This window comes from Pongo pygmaeus, chromosome 4 (assembly GCF_028885625.2).
Source record: "Pongo pygmaeus isolate AG05252 chromosome 4, NHGRI_mPonPyg2-v2.0_pri, whole genome shotgun sequence".
Taxonomy (NCBI): Eukaryota; Metazoa; Chordata; class Mammalia; order Primates; family Hominidae; genus Pongo; species Pongo pygmaeus.
In genome coordinates this window covers 169386209-169409785 of record NC_072377.2, presented here as the reverse complement: position 1 = coordinate 169409785, position 23577 = coordinate 169386209, and positions in this window count along the sequence as shown.

Here is a 23577-nt window from a genome sequence, read left to right as displayed (position 1 = left end):
ACTAGAAAAACAAAAGCAAACTAACCCCAAAGCTAGCAGAAGACAAGAAATAACTAACACCAAACCTGAATTGAAGTCAATTGAGATGCAAAAAATTATACAAAGGATTAACAAATACAGGAGCTGGTTTATTGAAATAAATAATAAGATATATATAGTGCGAGCTAGATGAATAAAGAAAAAAGAGAAGATTCAAATAAACACAATCAGACATATCAAAAGAGACATTACCACTGACCTGACAGAAACACAAAAATACCCTCAGAGAGGACTTTGAGCCCCAATGCTCAAGCCTGCTCCCAGACTGTGGAATATACTTTCACTTTCAATAAAACCCTTCATTCCTTCCTTGCTTTATTTGTGCATTTTGTCCAATTCTTTGTTCAAGATGCCAAGAACTTGGACACCCTCCACCATTAACATATTTTGGTGAGCCAGCCAGGAGGAAGAGTAATGCAGGTTCACTAGGGCCACTTACTCAGGGAGAGAGAACCCAGAAGCCTAGCATGCTGGCAAAAGGGTAAATAAAGCTATTTATGATTTGAATCTTCTGGAAACATCAGAGAAATACTGTCCTTGGCACCCACACTACAACAGAACTTTGGGACCTTGAACTTTGGGTTTATGGTCTCGCAACTAAGAAGGGTCCCTCCACACTTTTGGAACTGTGCACCCATTGGAACCCCTGAGAGACCATCAAGCTTCAGATGATCATGCAACAAAGGCTCCAGCCAGTTCCAGGTGGACACCACCCCTGGCCATCAAGAAACTACCCTGCCTCCACTAGATAGAGCAGGGCTAGAGTTCTGTGATCCCCAGTAGGTAGAGACTATGCCCCAAGTCAGCATGAAGCAGTTGCAGAAAAAAAAGACCACTGGTCCCTTTGCCTCCCATAAAGATTTATGAGGATCACATCTCTAAGTGGGGAGATGAGGCAGGAAAATAGTCTGGAAGCAGGGAACGCAGGCCAATTCACATTTCAGCTATAACAGGAAATATCCTCTCCATAGGGCAGACACTGAGTAAATGACTTTGTAACTTTACTTCATTCTCTTCATCTACATAGGGCATACCCCAAGTAGAGGGTATTTAAACTCACAAAAAACTCTGTAACAGGGCATTGACCCCCTATGTTTGGGCCCACACTGTGAAGTATATTTTCATTTTCAATAAAACCCTTCATTCCTTAAACAAACAAACAAAAAAACCCCAAGAGACCATTAGAAAAATCTGTATGCACACAATCTAGAAAACCTACAATAAATGGGTAAATTACTGGACACATACAGTCTCCTAAAACTGAAGCAGGAAGAAACTGAATCCTTGAACAGATTGATAATGAGTTCCAAAATTGAATCAGTAATAAAAAGTCTGCCAACCAAAAAAAGCCCAGGACCAGACAGATTGACAGTAAATTCTACCAGATGTATAAAGAAAAGCTGGTACAATTCTTAGTGAAACTATTCCTGAAAATGGAGGTGCAAGGGCTACTCTCTAACTCATTCTATGAGGTCAACATCATCCTGATACCAAAGCTTCAGAGACACACACACACACACACACACACACACACAAACTTCAGGCCAATATCCTTGATGAACATAGATGTAAAAAATCCTCAACAAAATACTAGCCAACTGAATCCAGCAGCACATGAAAAAGCTAATCCACCATGATCAAGTAAGCATTATCTCTGGGATGCAAGGTTGGTTCAACCTACATAAATCAGTACATGTGATTCATCACATAAACAGAACTAAAAACACAACCACATGATTATCTCAACAGATGCAGAAAAAAGCTTTTGATAAAATCTAACATTGCTACATCTTTAAAAAACCCCCCAACAAACTAGGCACTGAATGAACATACTTCAAAATAATAAAAGCTATCCATATCAAACCCACAGCCAGCATCACACTGAATGGGCAGAAGCTGGAAGCATTCTTTTTGAGAACCAGAACAAGACAAGAATGCCCCCTCAAAACACTCTTATTCAACACAGTACTAGAATCCGTCACCAGAGCAATCAGTCAGGAGAAAAAAAAAGGCATCCATATAGGAAGAAAGGAAGTCAAACTATCCCTATTTGCAGATTATATGATTCTATACCTAGAAAACCCCGCAGTCTCTGCCCCAAAGCATCTTGATCTGATAAACAGCTTTAACAAAGTCTCAGGGTACAAAATCAACATACAAAAGTCAGTAACATTCCTATACACCAACAACATCCAAGCTGAGAGCCAAGTCAGGAATGTAATCCCATTCACAATAGCCACAAAAATAATAAAATATCTAGGAATACAGCTAATCAGGGAGGCAAAATATCTCTTCAATGCAAATTACAAAACACTACCCAAAGAAGTGAGAGATGATACAAACAAATGTAAAAATATTTCATGCTCACAGATAAGAAGAATCAATATTTTTAAAATGGCCATGCTGTCCAAAGCAATTTACAGATTCAGTGCTATTCCTACCAAACTCCTAATGACATTCTTCACAGAGTTAGAAGAAAACTACTTAAAAATTCATATGGAATAAAAAACAAAGAGCTTTAATAGCTAAAGCAATCCTAAGCAAAAAGGAAAAAGCTAGAGGTATCATGTTACCTGACTTCAAATTGCACAAGGCCACACTCACCAAAACAGCATGGTACTGGTAGAAAGACAGACATGTAGCTCAATGGAGCAGAATATAGAGCCAAAAAATAATGTTTCACACCTACAACAATCTGAAATCTGACAAAGTTGACAAAAACAAGCAATGGGGAATGGACTCCCTGTTCAATAAATGGTGCTGGGATAACTGGTTAGTAATATGAAGAAGATTGAAACTAGATCCCTTCCTTACACCATATATAAAAATAAACTCAAGATGGATTGAAAACTTCAATAGAAAACCTAAAACTATAAAAACCCTGGAGGATAATCTAGGAAATAATGTTATGAACAAAAGACCTGGCAAAGATTTCATGACGATGATACCAAAAGCAATGGCAACAAAAACAAAAATTGACAAATGGGACCTAATTAAACTAAAGAGCTTCTGCAAAGCAAAAGAAACTATCAACAAAGCAAACAGATAACGTATGGAATGGGCAACAGTATTTGCAAACTATGCTTCTGACAAAGGTATATTATCCAGAATCTATAAGGAACTTAAACAAATCTACAAACAAAAAACAAACATGAAAAAGTGGGCAAAGGACATGAGCAGACACTTTTCAAAAGAAGACATACGTCCAGCCAAGAAGCATATGAAAAAATGCTCAACATCACTAATTATTAGAGAAATGCAAATCAAAACCACAATAAGATACCATATTACATACTCAGAATGGCTATTATTAAAAAGTCAAAAAATTACAGATGCTGGCGAAGTTATGAAGAAACTGATGGTGGGAAAGTAAATTAGTTCAGCCATTGTTAAAAACACTTTGGGGATTTCTCAAAGAACTCAAAGCAGAATCAGCATTTGACCCAGCAATCCCATTAATGGATATATAACCAAAAGAATAGAAATTGTTCTACCATAAAGACACATGCATGTGTATGTTCACTGCAGCACTAGTCACAATAGCAAAGATGTGGAATCAACCTAAATTCCCGTGAACAGTATACTGAATAAAGAAAATGTGGTACATATATACCATGAAATACTATGCAGCCGTAAATAGGAACAAAATTGTCTTTTTTGCAGCAACATGGATGGAGTTGGAATTCATTACCTTAAGTGAACTAACACAGGGACAGAAAAACAAATACCACATCTTCTCACTTATAAGTGAGAGCTAAATATTGAGTACATATGGACACAATGAAGGGAACAAGAGATACCAGGGCATACTTGAGAGGGGAGGGTGGGAGGACGGTGAGGATCAAAAAACTACCTATCAGACACTATGTTTATTAGCTGGGTAGTAAAATAATCTTTACACCAAACCACCATTACATGCAATTTACCTGTGTAACAAACCTGCATATGTACCCTTGAATCTAAAATAAAAATTAAAAAATTTTAAAATGAATAAATAAAATATAAAAATTAATCAATTTAATAAGATATATTACATAAAAATTATAAAATAAAAAGAAAATATATTTTAAAATAAAATTAACAAAAAATCAATTTAGAATATGGAACCAATTTTATTTTCCACAGAGATTTATATGGATTTTTCTTAGAAAGATGCTTTTTATACTCAAAATGAACTGTGTACAGATTTACCCTTATTTTCTAACACCTGTTTTATCTATGAAATCATCATTTTCCTTCTGTGTTATCTAGGTACCAATATCTCATATTGAAAGCTACCCCTCCAATAGCATCCTATTGCTATCCTTAAAATATCTGGTTTATGCAATTTTTATTTATAAAAATTGGTCTTGAAAGTACTGAATAAATATAAAAGTGGGCACTTAAATAACTTACACATGTGTGGATGGCATAGAAAGGGACTCATAGGTATAATGGCATATCAAATGCCAATATTTATTCTTTCACTTCTTCAACAAATCTTTATTGTGCACTTTCTAGCTGCCAAGTCACCTTGCAATCCAGTAACAAAGAAGATAAGTATGGTTCCTTTCCTCAGGGAGTTTGTATTTCAGAACAAGCAAAAGATATAGTGCTTCAAGAAAGATAAGTAAATTATGTAAGGGAAAATTCTGAGAAAAAAGAGAGCAAATGACAGGGCCACATGCTTGTCTGGGAGTCTAGAGAAAGTTTTTCTGTGCAAATAAATGTTACAGATGGTGAAGAGCCAGCTAGAAAAAAATGAGAGTGAAGGAAATCAGCTCTGAATTGAGGCTCTGGAGTGAATTCCAGGAGCACAGACCTTTTGACTTGTCAACAGCCACCATCCTCCCATCAGGTCACAAGCTTGATACAGCATGGGTACTCAGTAATAAGCCAACTGACCAGAAGGAACAGAAACAGCATTACTTATGGTTTGCTTAAAGTTCAAATACTTTTTGATCTGAAATTATTTGTAAAAGTGCTAAGACAATCATCTTAATGGTAACAATAACATTTTAATAATAGCTTCATAATTATTTATCTGGTAATGTTCAAAATTCCCTTGTTTTTGGAAGCCTTTCTTTTCCTTGCAGAAGCAGAAAATAATTTAGCCTAAAGTGCTAAAGTGATCTCTTTCCCTTAATGTACTCATAGAAAGCATAATGATTATCTATACAATTTATTTGCTAGTTATTCATGTACTATTTTGTAAACTTTTCCCACTGAAATATTTAGGGGTTGTTTACAGTTGTAATTCTTTAAATTTATACTTTTTAATATTTTTACCTATATAAGTTATAATTTTCTTTTTTTTTTTTTTTTTGTTTGAGATGGAGTCTCACTCTGTCACCCAGGCTGCAGAGCAGTGGTGTGATTTCGGCTCCCTGCAAGCTCCGCCTCCCAGGTCCACACCATTCTCCTGCCTCAGCCTCCCGAGTAGCTGGGACTACAGGCGCCCGCCACCAAGCCTGGCTAATTTTTTGTATTTTTAGTAGAGACGGGGTTTCACCGTGTTAGCCAGGATGGTCTCGATATCCTGACCTCATGATCCGCCCACCCGCCTCGGCCTCCCAAAGTGCTGGGATTACAGGCATGAGCCACCACGCCTGGCCCCTATAAGTTATAATTTTCTTGAAGAAGGGATTATTATTTTTGTTTGGAACTTTCTAAAACGTGGCTATATAGCAAATACTAGACTTTAACTGAACGGGAGAGAAAAATGAATATTATATTACATTTCTATAAAGAAGCATTTTGCATCGGTTCAAGTGGGATTTATTACTGACATAAAATGAGGATGATTTCCTGTTGCAATCAACTTTTGGTTGCCATCTCTAAATTCAAGGATTATTTAATTTGCTTTTCAGTATGACAAAATCATCAGATTTTATAGCTTTCCCCTCTATCAAACTGTTGCCTTCCAAGCCCATTAAATTTAAAATTTAATAATAAATAAGTAAATATCACAACTTAATATAAAACGCTAAATTATTGTCCTCATCTTCCTGAACTTATTACCAGCCTTGGTCATGAATTTCTCTTCTATACAGATTCTTTACTTGCCTTCAGGATGGCTTATTCTCTTGATTTCCTTCTACCTTACTGGTGGTGTACTGGAGTTTCTTTTCTCTCTAACCTTTAAGATCAAAAGATTCAGGGCTCAATCCTTGGTTTTCTTCTCCTCTCTACCCACACTCACTTTGTGACTTCATTAGTCTCATGGTATTCACTCACATCTCTATTCAATGAAGCCTAGCTTTCCATCTCTAGTACAGACTTCTCTACCACATCTAGACTCATATCCTGATACCTCTCTTTTTCTTTATTTGGATATTTAATAGACAGCATTAACTCAACAATGTCCAAACCTGAACTCTTGATCCCTTGATCTGATAATCTGAAAGCTGTTTTAACCACACCTTTCCTCATCCCACTTAAAGGTAGCTTAATCTTTCCAGTTGCGGAATACAAAGACGTTGATTATACTCGTTGATTTATCTATTTTCTCAAACATCACATTCAATCTATCAGGAAACCCATTTGGCTCTAATTTGTAAATACATCCTGAAACCCAGTAAAAAAAGGAGCACAAAAGAACAGACAGTTCACAGAAGCAGAACAGCTAATGGCCCTTCAATGTATGAAAAGATGTTCAATTTCATTCATAATAAGATAAATGAAAATTAAAGCTACACTGAGATACTATTTCTCATATATAATCTTGGCAAAAGTTCAAAAGCTTGACAGCACAATCTGTTGGCAAGACTGAGAAAAAATCAGCATGCTCATATATTTGACATCGGGAGTGCAAAATGATACAGCCTATGTGGAGAGGAATTCTGAAATATTGAACAGAATTACAGATGTGTTTCCTTTTGGCCCAACAGTTCTACTTCCAGGAATCTTCTCTGAATAGCTATCTATCTATCTATCTATCTATCTATCTATCTATCTATCTATCTATCTATCTGTCTGTCTGTCTGTCTATCTATCTATGCAAACTCATACATTACACATATATACATATATATACACACACATACATATATATACACACGTGTGTGTGTGTGTGTGTTTATCCACTATATAATTATAAAAAAGAATTAGGAGAATATTCATGGATATTATGCTTGGGAGTGTGTGCGTGGGGGTGTGTGATTTACATAAAATTAAAGTAGAGAACAGTGTATACACTATGCTATTTTTGTTTAAGGAAGAAAAATAAGACACAAAAAGAAACAATGAATGTGGCTGCATAGTTCAGCAAAATATGACCCACAGGCCAAAAACAATCATGTTTTTATGTATAGCTTTATTGGGCCACAGCCATACCCATTTAGGTATATATTGCCTGTGGTTGCTTTCTCACAATTCTACAACAGCGGAATTGTGTAGTGCCATGGGGACCACCATATGGCTTGTAAAGTCTAAAGTATTTATTCATTGGCCTTTTACAAATTTTGTCACCCCCTTATCTACGGGGGTGAAAGAGTATAAGGTAGAGAGCATATGGATGGAGTAAGACTTTGGTAAGTATACTTATTAGTAACTTTTTGACTTTTGAACCATGAGAATGTGTCAAAAATAAATAAAACAAACCTCACAGTTGAAAACAAATGGAAACAAAGTCATCTACCTGTATATCAAATGGTTAAAATTCCCCTCAGAATAAAAACAATGTTTCAAATGGCCTCTGACTGTACATCGTTCTAGCATCTGTAACAGCTGGATAACAAAGCATTATGTGCCTCTTCATATGTTGTATTATCCAGTTCATAGCTGTAGCTGTATCAATGAGATCTTGTCAACACTATTTAAATTGCCTTTAGTCAAGCCATTACACCTATCAATTTCTAGAAAATACTGAGAAAGTTACATAATACCACAATTAACAATCAGACAAGTCTAATGTGGGTAACTTTCTGTCTTTCTTTCCTTTCTTTCTTTTGTTTTTGTTTTTTTTTTTTTTTTTTTTTTTTTTTGACAGAGTCTCACTCTGTTGTCCAGGCTGGAGTGCAGTGGCACGATCTCAGCTCACTGCAACCTCCGCCTCCTGGGTTCATGCTGTTCTCCTGCCTCAGCCTCCCAAGTAGCTGGGACTACAGGTGCCTACCACCACGCCCAGCTAATTTTTGTATTTTTAGTAGAGATGGGGTTTCACCGTGTTAGCCAGGATGATCTCAATCTCCTGACCTTGTGATCTGCTCGCCTTGACTTCCCAAAGTGCTGGAATTACAGGCATGAGCCACCACACCCAGCCTAATGTGGGTAACTTTCTACAAGACAAAATCTCTGAACTCTTCGAGGGAATGAAATGACAAACAAAATATATTAAAAGAGATTCTTTTTATTAATGAATTACTTCTATATTAAAAGAGATTTAACATTCAAATACTGCATGAACCTCGATTTGATCTTGACCTGCAATCATATACACCTCCACACATACATTCTTCATATTGTCAAAACAGATCTTTTTAGAATGAAGTTCACACAATTTGAAAATGAACTGGATATTAAGCGATATTATAGAATTCCTATTTTTCAGATACTGAAGTAAGCCAAGATGAAGAGAGAGGCTGTCTGCAACTTTCAAATACATTACAAAGATAAATATTTTTGCTAGATCTATCTAGAGCGTTAGACCTAGGTGCTGGAAAATGAATGCTTATTGCATTATTCCAATATTTTTCATGCTTGAATTTTTCATAATAAAAAGAGAAAAGATTATTATAGAAGCATATTTGTGTTGGTGTCTCCAGAATCTGACCACTACCATTCACTTCGCTCTCATTCTGTTTAGACTGATCATAGTCCTCTGGTCACAGTTACCATCTTCTCAACCGGATTCCTGTAGTCATCTCTCTAGTTTCCTTGTTGCTCTCCTTGTTGAACAAAGTATATTTTGTCACAGAAAAAAACAGAAAGTAAAGTACAAGGCTTGCCATTCCTTCACTTTACACTCTGCAATAGCTCTTCCATTCACTCTAATACAAAGTCCAAATTCTTATCAATACAGTGGTCCTCAATGCCCTACGTGATCTGTCTCCCTACCCAACCCCTGCTGCTGACCTGTCTGAACTACTTTCTTATCACCGCCTCTTGGCTTACTTCATTCTAGCCTCAGTGGTCCTCTTGTTCTTTCTCCAACATATGGGCTTCTTCCCACTGTAATTCTTTGCTTGGGCTATGCCCTCTACTTGGAATTCTCTTCCCTAAGATAGCTACATAAACTAACTTCTGTACTTCTTTTAAGTATTTACTCAATATGGTGGTCTACTTTAATCCCCTTAAATTTGAGCATTTCTCATATGCTCAGCCTCTCTTATTATTCTGATCCATTTTTAAAATTCATAGACTTTATGCTGTATATAAAAAAATATTTTTTCCATAGCCCTTATCTTCTGTCCTATCATGCTTTTCATGTTTATTTTTTATTGTCTGTCTCTAGTTTCTTTGGTTCATTGCCTGAGCCCAAACATCTATTACCTTTATTACTGGCACATAGTAGCCCTGCCTTTAAAAAAAAAAAAAAAAAAAAAGGATTTTGTTGAATGAATGAAATACAGTAAATGGGTGGTATTATCCCATGTTTAGTTTTTTTTTTTTTTTTTTTTTGGTAGCTTATGTGAAATTTTGGCTTTTCTCTCATGACTGATAATACCAGGCCAGTGCCATTAAGAAATATTTTCCTCCAGAAGGCAGATAAATGCAGGACAAATCACTGCAAAATAGTATTTGTCTCCCATGCTCCTAGTTATGCTAATAACATCAAGAAAGACTATTTTGTTAAGAAGACATCTGTTTTAAAATAATAGAAATTAATTTTATGAGAACTATCAAGTGGTTTTATACTGAATAAATCTCATCTTCAAAGATCAAAAAATAATTTCAATATTAATAAAAATTTTCTATTTAACTGTAAGTTCCTTGAAGATCCTGGTCAATGTTTATGCACCCCGAATAATAGTTAAAATTGCAAATATAAAATTGATCATTATTGGAAGTATAAAGTCAATCAATTAAATGCACATTAATAACAAAATGACATTATCAACCACAAAGTTCAGAAGACCAGATTTGGGTTAAGAATATGACATTTTTTAAGAGATGGAAAAGTATGAGATATTAAAAAATCATTTTCAATGAAGGAATGCTCAAACTAAAATGTAGCCACATTTTTTACAGAAATTATATCCAATTCACATTTTCAGAACCCAGAATGATGCATCTTTGCAGATATCTGTATCTTTTAAGCAACGTGGAATGTAGATTTCACAAATCAAAATCCCAGTAGACAGGAATTTCATAACATACATAATGGCAGAATCAGAGTAATTTGATACCTGCTCCTTAAATGAAACTGGGGGAGAGGATTACCAACACTTAAGGTAAATTTCAAATGTTATAAAAGAATGGAAGCAATCAGTAATATGAGCTGACTGAGGAACCAGAGGTATGGAAGAAAAATATGCTATATGAATGGAATCTCATGAAAACAGAAAGATTGGCTATGAACCTCAAGGAAAGCACTCAGATAATGGAGTTTCAAATTTTAGGTTAAAATGAAAGGAACCAAGTAAATTTGCATAAAGTATAAACAACTTCAACAAACTTAGGATCTAATATGAACTTTAGGATCTAAATGAACTAGAGAGGGGTGGAAATTCTACTTTTGAGCTAATGAATATAAGAAGAGTTACTTGAATGTTTAGGAAGGAAGGGAAAGATAATATGCAAAGGTAAAGAACACTAAATACAGTATTTCTTATAAATATAACTTATAGAGGGAACTTTTTGTAGATGCTTGTTTCATCCCTATAGGCTGACCAAATTTGATTTAACAATATGCAATTTCTAAGGTTGTAAAGGGTAAATTTGACTCACAGTATATTTAGGTCTTTGTGCAAAGGCACTGTTTCAAATGATTTCAAAAAATTAGAGTATATTTAATTTAATTCAATAAAGCATAGAAGCTAAGAGTTTGGGCTCTAGAGGATAATTATTTATGATCCATTCCTGGCTTATAAGATGAAATCTTTGGCAATTTATTTAATTTATCTATGCTTAAATAACCTCATATGTAAAATAGGGGTAAGAATTGTACCAATTTCATTATTTGTGGTATATACGATGTGCATAATACATGCTATTATTACTTTATAATTATTTTAATTTTATCTTCAAAATAACGAAAAAATTTTGGGAAAGATAAGTAAAGAACTTATCTATAGCACAGTTTAGCAAAATACGTACTTTCTTGAAAATTCTATTTTACAATATTAGATCTGTTTATTTAGTTCTTTCATGTGCTAATGAAGAAACAAGCACAGAAAAATGAGCACTTTTTTTCTTTTTAAAATAACGTTGCATCTACTTTTTCTAGTCCTAACCCATGGCTCTGCCTCCAAATAAAAGCACCTATTTGTTGTTATTGATGTTAAGAAAAGTTAAAATTTTGTGTCTACATATATACAATACTTCCAAATTTAATTACTTCATTGTACTTCCATCATTTCAATTATGGTGAAAATGTAGACATGGTAGGAAATTATTTAAATTACACAGTTTTAATTTACTTCATAGCAAATATTCTAAAATTGAAAGAAGCATCACTTTTTAGTTAGCTATATAAAAAAAATTATCACTTAAACATAAAGTAATTTGATGTGAGAATAATTATACTTAGAAAATGCAGATTTGGTATTTGTAACAGGCTTGCAATACAAGTTTTCTTCTAGATCTTTGTAGTAGTTTGCTAGAGCTACCATTAAAAAACGCCACAGGCTGTGTGGTCAAACATCAGAAATTTATTTTCTCAGAGTTTTGGAGGCTGGAAGTCCACGACTAAGGTGCCAGCAGGGTAGGTTTTTCTCTGAGGCCTCTCTCCTTGGCTTGCAGATGGCTGCCTTACTGCTGCCTCTTCACATGGTTGTCTCTTTGTGTGTCCAGAGTTTATTTTCTTCTACGGACACCAGTTGATAAGATTAAGGTCCACTTCAACAGCCTCATTTTAACCTAATTACCTCTTTAAAGGCTCTATCTTCAAATATAGTTACATTATGAAGCACAGACGGCTAAGGTTTTAATATATGAATTTTAAAGGAACACAATTCAGCCAATAACAGTCTTCTTTAAAATTATTTTAAGCCATAAAATGTCACGTTTTAATAATTTACTGTAATGTAAAACTGAGAATTTGCTCTCTGTACCCCTTTACTGTTTCTGCCCCTCAAGAAACATGACTTGGCTTAGGAAAATGAACCAGTAAAATCTATTCAGCTGAGTGCTTTAAATAACCCAGAAAGAATCTTTGGAACAAGCTCATGAATCATGTTCTCAACTTTACTTATGTCAAAATCCATTTTTTGGCCCCTTTCTTCCTGAAAATGGCTAATGATCCATGTACTATCTGACAATTCAAAATTCCTTCAACTTCTAGGCCACATTTGTGGCTGCATTTCAGGAGTTCAACATTTTAATACTACTATGGAAACTGGAAAAATTGTCATACTATTAAAAAATAAGGGCAGGAAAGATGTCAAAACCATAGCAAGACTGTATGTAATTTAGTCTGAGTTTCAGTTTTACTTGTTTTAATGATCTTCTGCTTTTCAATCGTATCTCTTTTTTAAACATATCTTTTCTCACTCCGTTATTTCTTTTTTCATTATCTCCCTATTTTATTTCTACAGAAAGGTTGAAAAATACAGTGGGTTAGAATACCGGAGTGACATTTAGCTGCAATGCATTTTTCCTAAGAATCTCCTAATATTTTTTCCTCATTTTTTGCCATCTTTTTTGAAATTAACGTCTATCTTTAGAACACAGTGTTTTCTTGAGAAGTTTCCCATTATTATATAAGATGGAAAAAATCGAATACATATTTTTTAAGGCTAAGAGTCTGTTGAGAATTTAATTGTATTAGATTCTATGTAAATGCAGCAGGAGTTCAGAGAAGCAAGAAATTAAAATGCAAGTCACTGAAAGTTCCCTTGGTTTGGGGAGGGACTTGGAAAAGTGTTTTAAAGACAGGTATGATTTGGATAGGTGGAAGTTTGATGAGTGACCTCTCTGAGGACTTTGTCACAGCCTAAGCAGACCCTTTGTGATAAGGATTAAAGGATACTCAGGACATGTTAAAGATTGTTTGGACTAACTGGGCATGCTGATTACTTTTTCAGTTTCTCACAAGGTATTGGTATGTTTATAGGATGGCTAAAAGTTTGAGAGTATAAATGTCCCCTATAGTTTCATCTTCCTAAGGCAGATTCTGTTTATATTCCGCAGCACTCAGGGCTTTTACCAGGCCTGGGGGATTAGCGTAATGGGCAGAGCAGCAGGGCAGAAGAAGTGAAATGGCAGAGCATAATTAATATGCTAGCTGTGGGATCTTAAATACAAGGCACTTAACTACTCTGGACTTCATGTCCCCATCCATAAGATAGTATGTCCTTCACAGGTTATTGTGTGGGGTTGATAGGAGAATCAAATGAGGTAACATGTTGCACTGTAAGTGAAAGATAATGCTGGTGTCTACCACGATTCTTATTCTTCTATTCCTAGTATCACTGTTTCAGAAAGGACATCAGTGGGAATGGGGAGGCAGAGGCGATATATAGTTAAAAGTATTGTGCTGATAAACAGGGCTGAGGAGCACAAAGTCAAAATGGCAGCTTGCTTTCCTAACTGTATTACTGTGGACGAGAGTGTCCATCTGCATATCAGCATAACTAAGGACTGCATTTTCAATAAAAATGGAATAAAATAATGCACATTTTAGAAACTTAGATTTAAATGGGATCTTCGAGATTATTTATTACAGTTTTCCTTCTGATACGGTAATACTTTCTACATTATCCTTGAGAAATAGTCATGCCACCTTTCGTTGAAACCTCCAGACTTCTGTGTCCTCTTCTGTCAAATAGGAATTGCCACCTTATCAGGTTAAAGTATGAATACAAGAGAGTTTACTTGGCAAGTGCTTAGCACGATGCCTGGAAAAAGGCCAGCCCTTGATGTGCAATTACTGTTGCTTTTACTCTGTTTACTAAACAAGAAGTATATTCTATTTAATTTTTCTTTCTAAAAAGATAATGTGTTTCTTCTGAGAATAAAATATGCTGTATTAATTTTTCTTAGTAAGATTCTTATCTTTGAGAAAAAAATAAAAATTGGTTTTAAGAGATGAAGGTAGTTCCTCTAAGCACTGGGCCAATTAGGTTTTCTGGGCATGCATCATTGAAACTAAAAACACATGCTAGGATATGGATGGTATTTCCTTCACCATCCCTAATGAGCCTTCCCTAGCTCCTTCCTGTTGCTCTAGACTTGGGTTGTCTAAGGGACTGGCAGGAAGCATGTGACTTCCCTACATGATTGCCATCAGGTATCAGCTCACCCCTCAATGGCAGTGAAATGTCATAAGCAACTGTGGAGATTGCAAGAGCTTTTTCTGCCATTACTACCTGCAATCTTCTTTACAGTCTCATGTCTCACCCAGTTTACACACCTTAATTCAGTATTTAAACATATTGTGAATTATGGAATATTTAAAAGTAAATATATGTTTTAATCCCCAGGAGCAGCATTTTTCAACCTTTTCTTTATCATTAATCACTAAGGAGCTTTTGGAGACATTTTTCTTAGTTACCATCCCACCTCATGAAATACAGTATTAACATCATAGATGTACTATATATCATGTATGTGCTATATGTAATATACTCATGCTTTATACACAAAAAGAGCAAGAAATAATAAGGCTCCCACAATCACTACCAAGAACAAAGTTTTCACCCCTTGGGGATGATATTGCCCAGGTTGAGAATGCATGCCTAGAGGTTTATTAAAATTATGTTGTTGGCTATCGTTTTTTTTTGTTTGTTTTGTTATTTTGAGACGGAGTCTCGCTCTGTTGCCGAGGCTGGAGTGCAGTGGCGTGATCTCGGCTCACTGCAAGCTCTGCCTCCTGGGTTCACGCCATTCTCTTGCCTCAGCCTCCCGAGTAGCTGGGAATACAGGCGCCCGCCACCACGCTTAGCTAATTTTTTGTGTGTTTTTTAGCAGAGACGGGGTTTCACCGTGTTAGACAGAATGGTCTCGATCTCCTGACCTCGTGATCTACCCACTTCAGCCTCCCAAAGTGCTGGGATTACAGGCGTGAGCCACCGCACCCGGCTGGCTATCTTAAAAACCAAACAAACCAGAAGACTGATTTCTTTTATGATATCAACTTCAGCTAGACTTCTATTTAGGTAGAAAATTTACAAGGATATACTTAAAGGAAATTCTGAACTTAGATATTTTTAAACTCAGAATATAAAAATCAATCATACAAAAATATAAGTTTTTAATTTGGGCTAACCAAGCATATGGTAGCAAAAATAAAGACTGATTAAAACTTCTTACAAGTTTTTCATCAACTAGATCATTTTATGGTATATTCCATTTTATATTAGTATTTAATATTAATTTAATACAGAAATATATGCTGTTTTTTAAAAATTAGAGTATTATAAAGCAAAAATCTCCTTTGACCATTACTATTTATTTTGATCCCCTTAAATGTCTTCAAGAAAAATGTTATTATTACTGTGTTTCCATACTTTTTAACTTTTTGTGTAAACATGCACACATATATCTATGTTCATATACGTGGATATTATTCTTTTTCACCACTGATTTTTAATCTGTGGTAGGAACTACCAGAATTTTATTTAGTCCTTTATCCAATTCATAGACATTCAGGTCAAGATCTTCAAATTTATCAAAGAGTACGGCAGAATCTCAATGCCTAATGTAGTAATTCAGTGACACGTGTATCAGGATAATTGCAGAGTTTCAATAGAGATGAGATCGTATAAACCAGTTCTGTAATCTAATTACATGGTTTTTCATAAGTAGTCTTCATTTTGGTTTTCTGAAAACCCTATTTGTGTTTTATTTTAATTTAATAAACACTTATATAGTATTTACTGTTCTAGGTTCTTTACACATACTACCCCTAATAACCATTACAAGTTTTATCTATACCTTAAAAATGAAATAAGTGACACACTAATAGGTTAAATAACTTCCCATTAGGACAGAATTAGGCCAGAGCCAGGATGAAAGCCTGGGCTGGTGATCCCAGTGTGTATTCTGATCCGTATGCCATGCTGCTGCTTTTCTTTGTGATGTACTAACAAGTAATGTGCATCTATTTATATTTGCCTTTATTGTGAAACAAATGAAAGTCAAGCACAGCTACCCAAGGAACAGACCATATCATTAAACAAGCATAGAACATAATTTGTGTTTCATCATATTTTCTTTTTTCTTTTTCTTTTTTACTGTGTTTTCTTGGACACTGTGAAATTCTCTAAGATGACATATATCAGGTATTTCAAATTTGGTCACATTTTATATTTCAGCTTATGTGATAAAGATGTGTAGCTTTTCTAATCAGATTCAGTGGATTACATCCTTTTTTTTTTTTTTTTGAGACAGAATATGCTCTGTCACCCAGGCTGAAGTGCAGGGGCGTGGTCTCGGCTCATTGAAACCTCTGCCTCCCAGGTTCAAGTGATTCTCTTGCCTCAGCCTCCCAAGGAGCTGGGACTACAGGCACGTGCCACCATGCCTGGCTAATTTGTGTACTTTTAGTAGAGACAGGGTTTCACCATGTTAGCCAGGCTGGTCTCAAACTCCTGACCAAGTGGTCTGCCCTTCAGCCTCCCAAAGTGCTGGGATTACAGGCATGAGCCACTACGCTCGGCCAGATTCAGTGAATCACATCTTAAGCAAACATTATGAATGCTAGTTCAAAAATGTATCAAGTAGAATTATTGTTTGCAGTGTATGGTAATTCATCTATCAATCCATAAAGTTCAGGCAATAAGTCATGATAAGGAAAGCTGAAAGTAAATCCAAAGGTAGTAGCCAGGCTAATCAGTATTTTTAAATGAAAAAAAAAAAAATCAGCAAGCTTTTTATTAGAGAAAATGAAAACTTGAGAATAGTAACTGGAGTAGCCACTTTTGAAGGGCAGAAAGAAAAAATGAAAAATTTATTTATTAACCTAGTATATGTATTATAATTTAACTTAATTTAAATGCATACATATGCACACACATAACTTGTTTCTGCCAAAGATATGTTTGTATTTCCTTGAGCTGAATTATATTTTATCACCTTACTAACTGCAACCATCTTATCAGAAAAGGGGAAAAACTTTCAGATAGGTTTTGGAATAATTTAACTCTGTAGAATGTAATGAATGTTCTGTATTACCTTTAATTGAAACATATATATTAGTCATAAAATTCATAAATCACAAGTGCAGAAAAAAAGAAATGGAGTCATAAACTTGACATTTTACATTAAAATAGATACATCAACTATTAAAATAAATGTATCTCTTACTGAGAAAATAGATCAAAATCAAATCTAATAGTTCGCTTACCAAATCAGACATTCACTATTGAATCATTACTTATTGAACACTGAAGAAGATACATTATCTATCAAATCAAATACCTTCTCTAGTAAATCAACTCCACCATCTGACTCAAAACTGTCTCCTACTAAATCAAAAAACCACCCAATAAATCAAAGCAATATTGCATCAAAGAATTTCATTTAAAGTAAATATAGTGCATCACCAGCCAGCATATATCATAGTAAAGGTATCATTTATTAAGCGAAAGATATGCCTTTTGCCACCTAATTCTTCCAAATGTGTTCCTTTTGATACATTTAGATTTCTTTTACCACCATTTTTAAGAACACATTTTCTAAGCATATAATACTCAAACAAGGAAGTGTGTGAGAATGCTTAAAATAAGTTTGCACTCTTACACAGCTCCAGCATGTATTTCACCTCTATTTTTTTCTATTTTGCTAAATAGTTTTTTTATGTTGTTGATGTTTTTGTCTCTTTGTTTAATCCATTGATGGGAAAACACAGAGAACCAGGAAATTAGAGTCATCTTTTCTATGTATTCTTTCCCCATTTCTACAAGTACATACAGAGAGTTTTAAGGTCTCTTTTCGTTCTCTCTCACTGCTTTCACCCAGCTGTGGCTGGGAGAGAATGGTCAAAGTCTAGAAATTGAATAATTGAGGAACATAGCAAGAGCATCTTTTCAATTCCAAAGTTTACCGAAGAATCCAGTGAAAAACATTTTCTCTCAATTTATATTAAGAATTATGTATTTTTCTTTAGTTCTGTATTTTGTTCTTGAAAACCATATAACTACATATGTTAATTAAGACTGGGCTTCTCCTTAGTGCAATCAATGCTCCATAATAAACTGTGGGAAATTGTCCTAGAAATTACATTGAAACAAAAAATTTTTAACTCTCAATATGAAAACTGACAGTACATTTACTGGTTTAGCTTCACCCAAGAAATTGTCACTTCTGTCCTTTAAACTATCAACTATACAGACATACACACTTCTAGAAATTAAATTTACTAAAGTTACCAATGTATTAGTATTAATTTTCATAAAGCTGAGATTCATAACTGGTAAAATGTAGACAGATGCAAACCACAGATCATCTGATTACTTACTTGCTTTATGGTGGGTTGAAATTAAAATCATTTTCTGAATTTAAAATTTAAAAAAATTCTAATAGCATTTTGACAATACTATCTCTGGAAAAGCTAAAATACCTGATAGTGCTAAGACCATGTTTCCTCTAACAATAAAAAGTTAGAGCTGAATAGTGGCTACTTTTTTGGGGTCAGAGCCTATATTCTTTATGTAACCCTAGCCCACATTCACTTCCAAAGTCTTTCCAAATACATCTGTTGATCTTATTTTTTGCACTACCTCCTTGGCCCTTTAAAGCCTAAGCTTGTAATTCCAACTGTAAAGCTGACCATCAATAAGTAATTTTGAGTAGTTACTTGGTGCTTAGTATTTTTTTGAGAACCATATGGGTGTGTATAAAGTTTAAGATCTAGTTCCTGTCCTCAAGTAGCTTTTTGTCCTGCTGAGGAAAATAAAATATCCATGAAAGACATAGAGAATAGGCAAGTATATTTATAATCTACTAATTGCACAGTGCAAATAGTAAATGCACTGCATAAACAGAAACCACATATGAATAGAACTTAATGTTTATACTGGATTTGATATGTGTACAAAAGAGAGAAGAAAACATTAAGTAAAAATTGCAGATTTAAACATATTATTGTTGTAAGAATAAACAAGTTGGAGGAGTAAGTAAAAGTTAACCAGTTAAAAATTTTCAAAAGACTATCTTGGGAACATATGAGCCCCAATTGCTGGATGGAAAACTAAAGTTAGATTAGATTCAAAGAATGACTTTGCATTGGAAATCAAAGTAAAAGTACCATTTGTTTTATTGTTGCATAAACCTTGACTGATTATTATATCTTTTCCCTATGCCCCACCTACATCCCAGCTTCACTCATACCCTCAATAATAATTTAAGCCTTTTGCTGTTCTCAGTAGAAATACAGCCACTCTACTGCCTGTTTTGAGATACACTTGCCTGGTTAAGGCTTGAAAATAAATCATAAGTCATTTATGAATTAAGTCAATAAGACTAGTCCTCCCTTACTGCAAGCTATTTATAAAACATGGCCCAAATCTGTTTATTACTGATCAGCAGTTTCTCATTATTACTCTGTCTCTGTCAATATGAACATTGATTAATTGTAATTGCAGCTTTGGCCAGCATGGATTGATTAGAACATAAAGTAAAGAGAATTGTAAAAAAATGTCAAAAGGAAGGAACAAGTCCATAGAACACTTGGAGGGTATGTTGATGGTGATCCATTCAAGCTACAGGGCATATGCCTCCTGCAGTCCACAGAACAGAGAGAAGACAATGATGTTACTTTAATTTAAGAAATACAATGGATTATTAAAATAAAATGTTGGCCTCTCCAATAAATATATTCCAGATTTCTATTTTATACAGAATAAACTTCACATTAATTTTTTTTTTTTTTTTTCTGAGACAGAATCTTGCTTTGTCACCAGGCTGGAGTGCAGTGGTGCAGTCTTGATTCACTGCAACCTCCATCTCCTGGGTTCAAGTGATTCTCCTTCCTCAGCCTCCCAAGTAGCTGGGACTATAGGTGCGTGCCACCATACCCAGCTAATTTTTGTATTTTTAGTAGAGACGGGGATTCACCATGTTGACCAGGATGGTCTCGATCTCTTGACCTCATGATCTGCCTGCCTCAGCCTCCCAAAGTGCTGGGATTATAGGTGTGAGCCACTGCACCTGGCCTCATTAATCTTTTCTTCTATCAACTCCCCTTTTATGATTACTTAGAAAATATAACTCTTTTTTAAAAGTTTCTTATTGATTCTGATGTTAAGTTTTTATTCTCTTTATCTTAATTTTGAAAAGGTTAGTAAATATTAGGATATTAGTGCCTATAGCTAATTTTATAACTTAAAAAAATAAATGAAATGGGATTTTAAAAAACATATACACCTTATAGAAACCCTCTTTATTCCCCAAGCATAATTATTCATAAATTACTTAAGGGGCGGTGTCACATGCTGGAATATACCTAGGGGATGAGTTTCTGTGAGTTCCCTGGAAAGGATGTGCTAGCATCCCAACATTATTTGTGCTACAAGTTTTGTCAATAAATTTGAGTACTATTAGGTTCAAAGCTCTATGGTATACTCAGTGGGAGACCACTAAAACAAACCGAGATGCTTTCTTTTTTCTCAAAAGGCTCCTTATCACCCCACATCCCCAAAAGAAATAAGATACACACATGAATTTAAAATACAAAGGAATATGGAATGTAGCCAAAGTACTTTGAAAGTTCAGAATAGGAAAAATTCATAGTTCCCTGGGAAAACTCCAAGAAAGCTTTTTGGAGAAAATCTCACTTCAGTCTGGACCGGAAGGATGTTGACAATCTTTTTTATGGAGAACTATTGGAGTGGAAGGGATTTCAGGGAAGAGAAAAGAGCCCAATACTTAGGGGCAGGAAGGCAACAGGCATTGGGTTTGGAAAGGGTTAGTATGAATATTGGCCAGAGGCAGCAATCTTTAAAACTGTCTAAATTATTCAATTCTCTAAATGTAAGCTTCAATAAGCTCAATTTGTCAGCTGAGTAAATATCAAGCTGTTCTGGTGGAAGCGAGGGTGGGGCCCCAGAACTCTGTTGACTCCTCTCTGGAGAGCCTCCCCACCATTTTCTCACCTCAGCTTTGTGGTGGCTGAGGAAAAGCCAACACACTTTTTTAGTACTTGGTGAGTGAGTATGTGGTGAATAAACAGAATGAGTGAGAAAGAAGGCCAGATAAGAAAAATGTGAGATTGCAATGGATTGTAAATTGCACTGAATATCAATACTGCTGACAATTACTCAGCAAAAAGCAGATGGAGTTTCTAGGAATGACTGGGTTTTTGTTTTGTATTAACATAGTAATGACCTAATCAGAGCTACACCTTGGGAAGATATGTTTAGTTGTTCTTCCAAGGGAATTAATCTCAAGAGAGTTTATAATGAAAGGTTATCATATCATCAGTTTGGTTTGGAGATGAAGAAATTAAGAAACCTATGACTGACTGGATGTAGGAACATGGTAGAGCTCTTGTTGGTTGACACCTTTGCTTCCATACATCCAAAAGAATACTGTTGCTATTAACCAGCAGAAGGAAAGGACATGTGTGAAGCAGAAAGAGTTCAGTGTTCTTTATGTTGAGTTTTTTTGGTACTAAATGAACATACAAAGAAAGTGAGTGTCCTTTTGAAGCTGTGAATGCCTGATTCATTGTCATAAAGAGAAGAGGAAAAATTATGTCATGGAGGACTTCATTAAGAGGTTATGTAATTAGTAATAAGAAACAAGAAGACCAAGAACAAAAAATCTTCAAAATGAAAAATTCATTTTAAGTTCAATGGAGTTAATTTGTTTCTTCTAGGATTCGCATTAAGTTGTAAAATTTTCTCAGCAGTTGCTTAACTATAAAACAAAGCATGTCCAATAATAATAATTCATTTATAAAAGACATTCCTAGAAAAGTTAACTCTAATATTTTCTTTAAAAATCACTCCTCTGGCTTTGCATTCAAATACATAGTCCTGCAGAATAAGCTTCTGGCTCTTCACTTAACTCCCAACTCTTTGTTAATGCGATCTTTGTAGGCCTGCTATGAGTGTAGATCTTAAATCAATTAAGTGCAATCCATCAAGTCAATTACAGAAGTCTAAAACATTACAACTCTCAAAGCCTTCTTTGTTTTCTTTAACAACAACAACAACAAAAAAAACAGAGAGAAGACAGAGTTTTCACTCACCAATTTTGTTTAAAAAGAAAAAACTTCTGGACTTTAAATCCTACATAGGGTATTGATTTCTCCACATGATAAACAAATCTATTAAGATTTAAAAATCACATCTGATAAGTGGTTTCTTTTAGATCAATGAGTAAAAAAATTATTAACTTAGGTAACTGTGTAATATAACAAAGTAAGAATTAGTCTGCGTCTGAGAAGAACTACTACTTGTTTCTGCTTCTGTTATTTGACATTTCTTCTCCTGTAACTATTTCTGCAAATGCTATAAATGACAAGGGCTTTGATTAACTGCTTCCAAGATCTATCTTCCTCCCAATTCTGCTCATTTTTAAAGATGGGGTACCGTTTGATTTGACTTCAATACATACTTTTCTTAATTTTAGTAATCTTATTTCCAGTTCATCTTTTCAGACATATACAAATGTTTGCTTATTCTCATTTTCTGTTAGTTGATTTACAGAGACAATGGAAGAGGATCCCACCCAAGTAATTGTAGGTAACTTTTGCGAAACATCAATCATCCTAAAGTGTTGTAAGAAGAGAGCAGGTATACTTATTAAGGAGGTTAATGGTAGTGATTTAAAGAATCCTGGATACAGACAATCCTGGTTTAGAGGTACATTAGTATTCATTAAATTATTTAACCTATCTTGGCCTTCCTATCTCCCTCATAGTGTAATAGTGAGAAATGTATGGCATGAACTCAGTATAGAGTCCAGTATGGAGGAAGCACTGAAATAAATGACACCTATTCTTATCATTACATTTCTGACTTTCAGGTTGTTCACAATCCTACTTTTGCCAGAGCTATTTCCTTTCTTCACAGATCACTGTACCAATTTTTTGTTGTTATTTCCTTAACCAAGTTCTGTCACAGATTTTGTTTTTTCCCATTAATCCACTATGGAGTTCATGTAGCAGATATTCTTTTCCCCATTTTAAAGATAAGGAAAATGAAAAATTAGGTTTTTGCCCATGGTACCCAAATAAGAAGTAGCTGAGTTGAAACTAAAACCTTATTTCTCAATAGATACTCATTTCAGTAAGTCATGTAATTTAAAATAGGAACAATTAACTAGCCAAAACTATTACTAGGGTTGTATGTTTTGTTAAGTAACAGAAATGTTGCAAAAAGCCTTAAAGAAGAATAGAACTAGTATTGATTGGAAGTTGACGCTTCCACTTTATAGTTATATAACACAATTAAACATTTTAAATTTGTCTTCCACATTGTCACTTAATTCTTTTCCATCACTAAACAA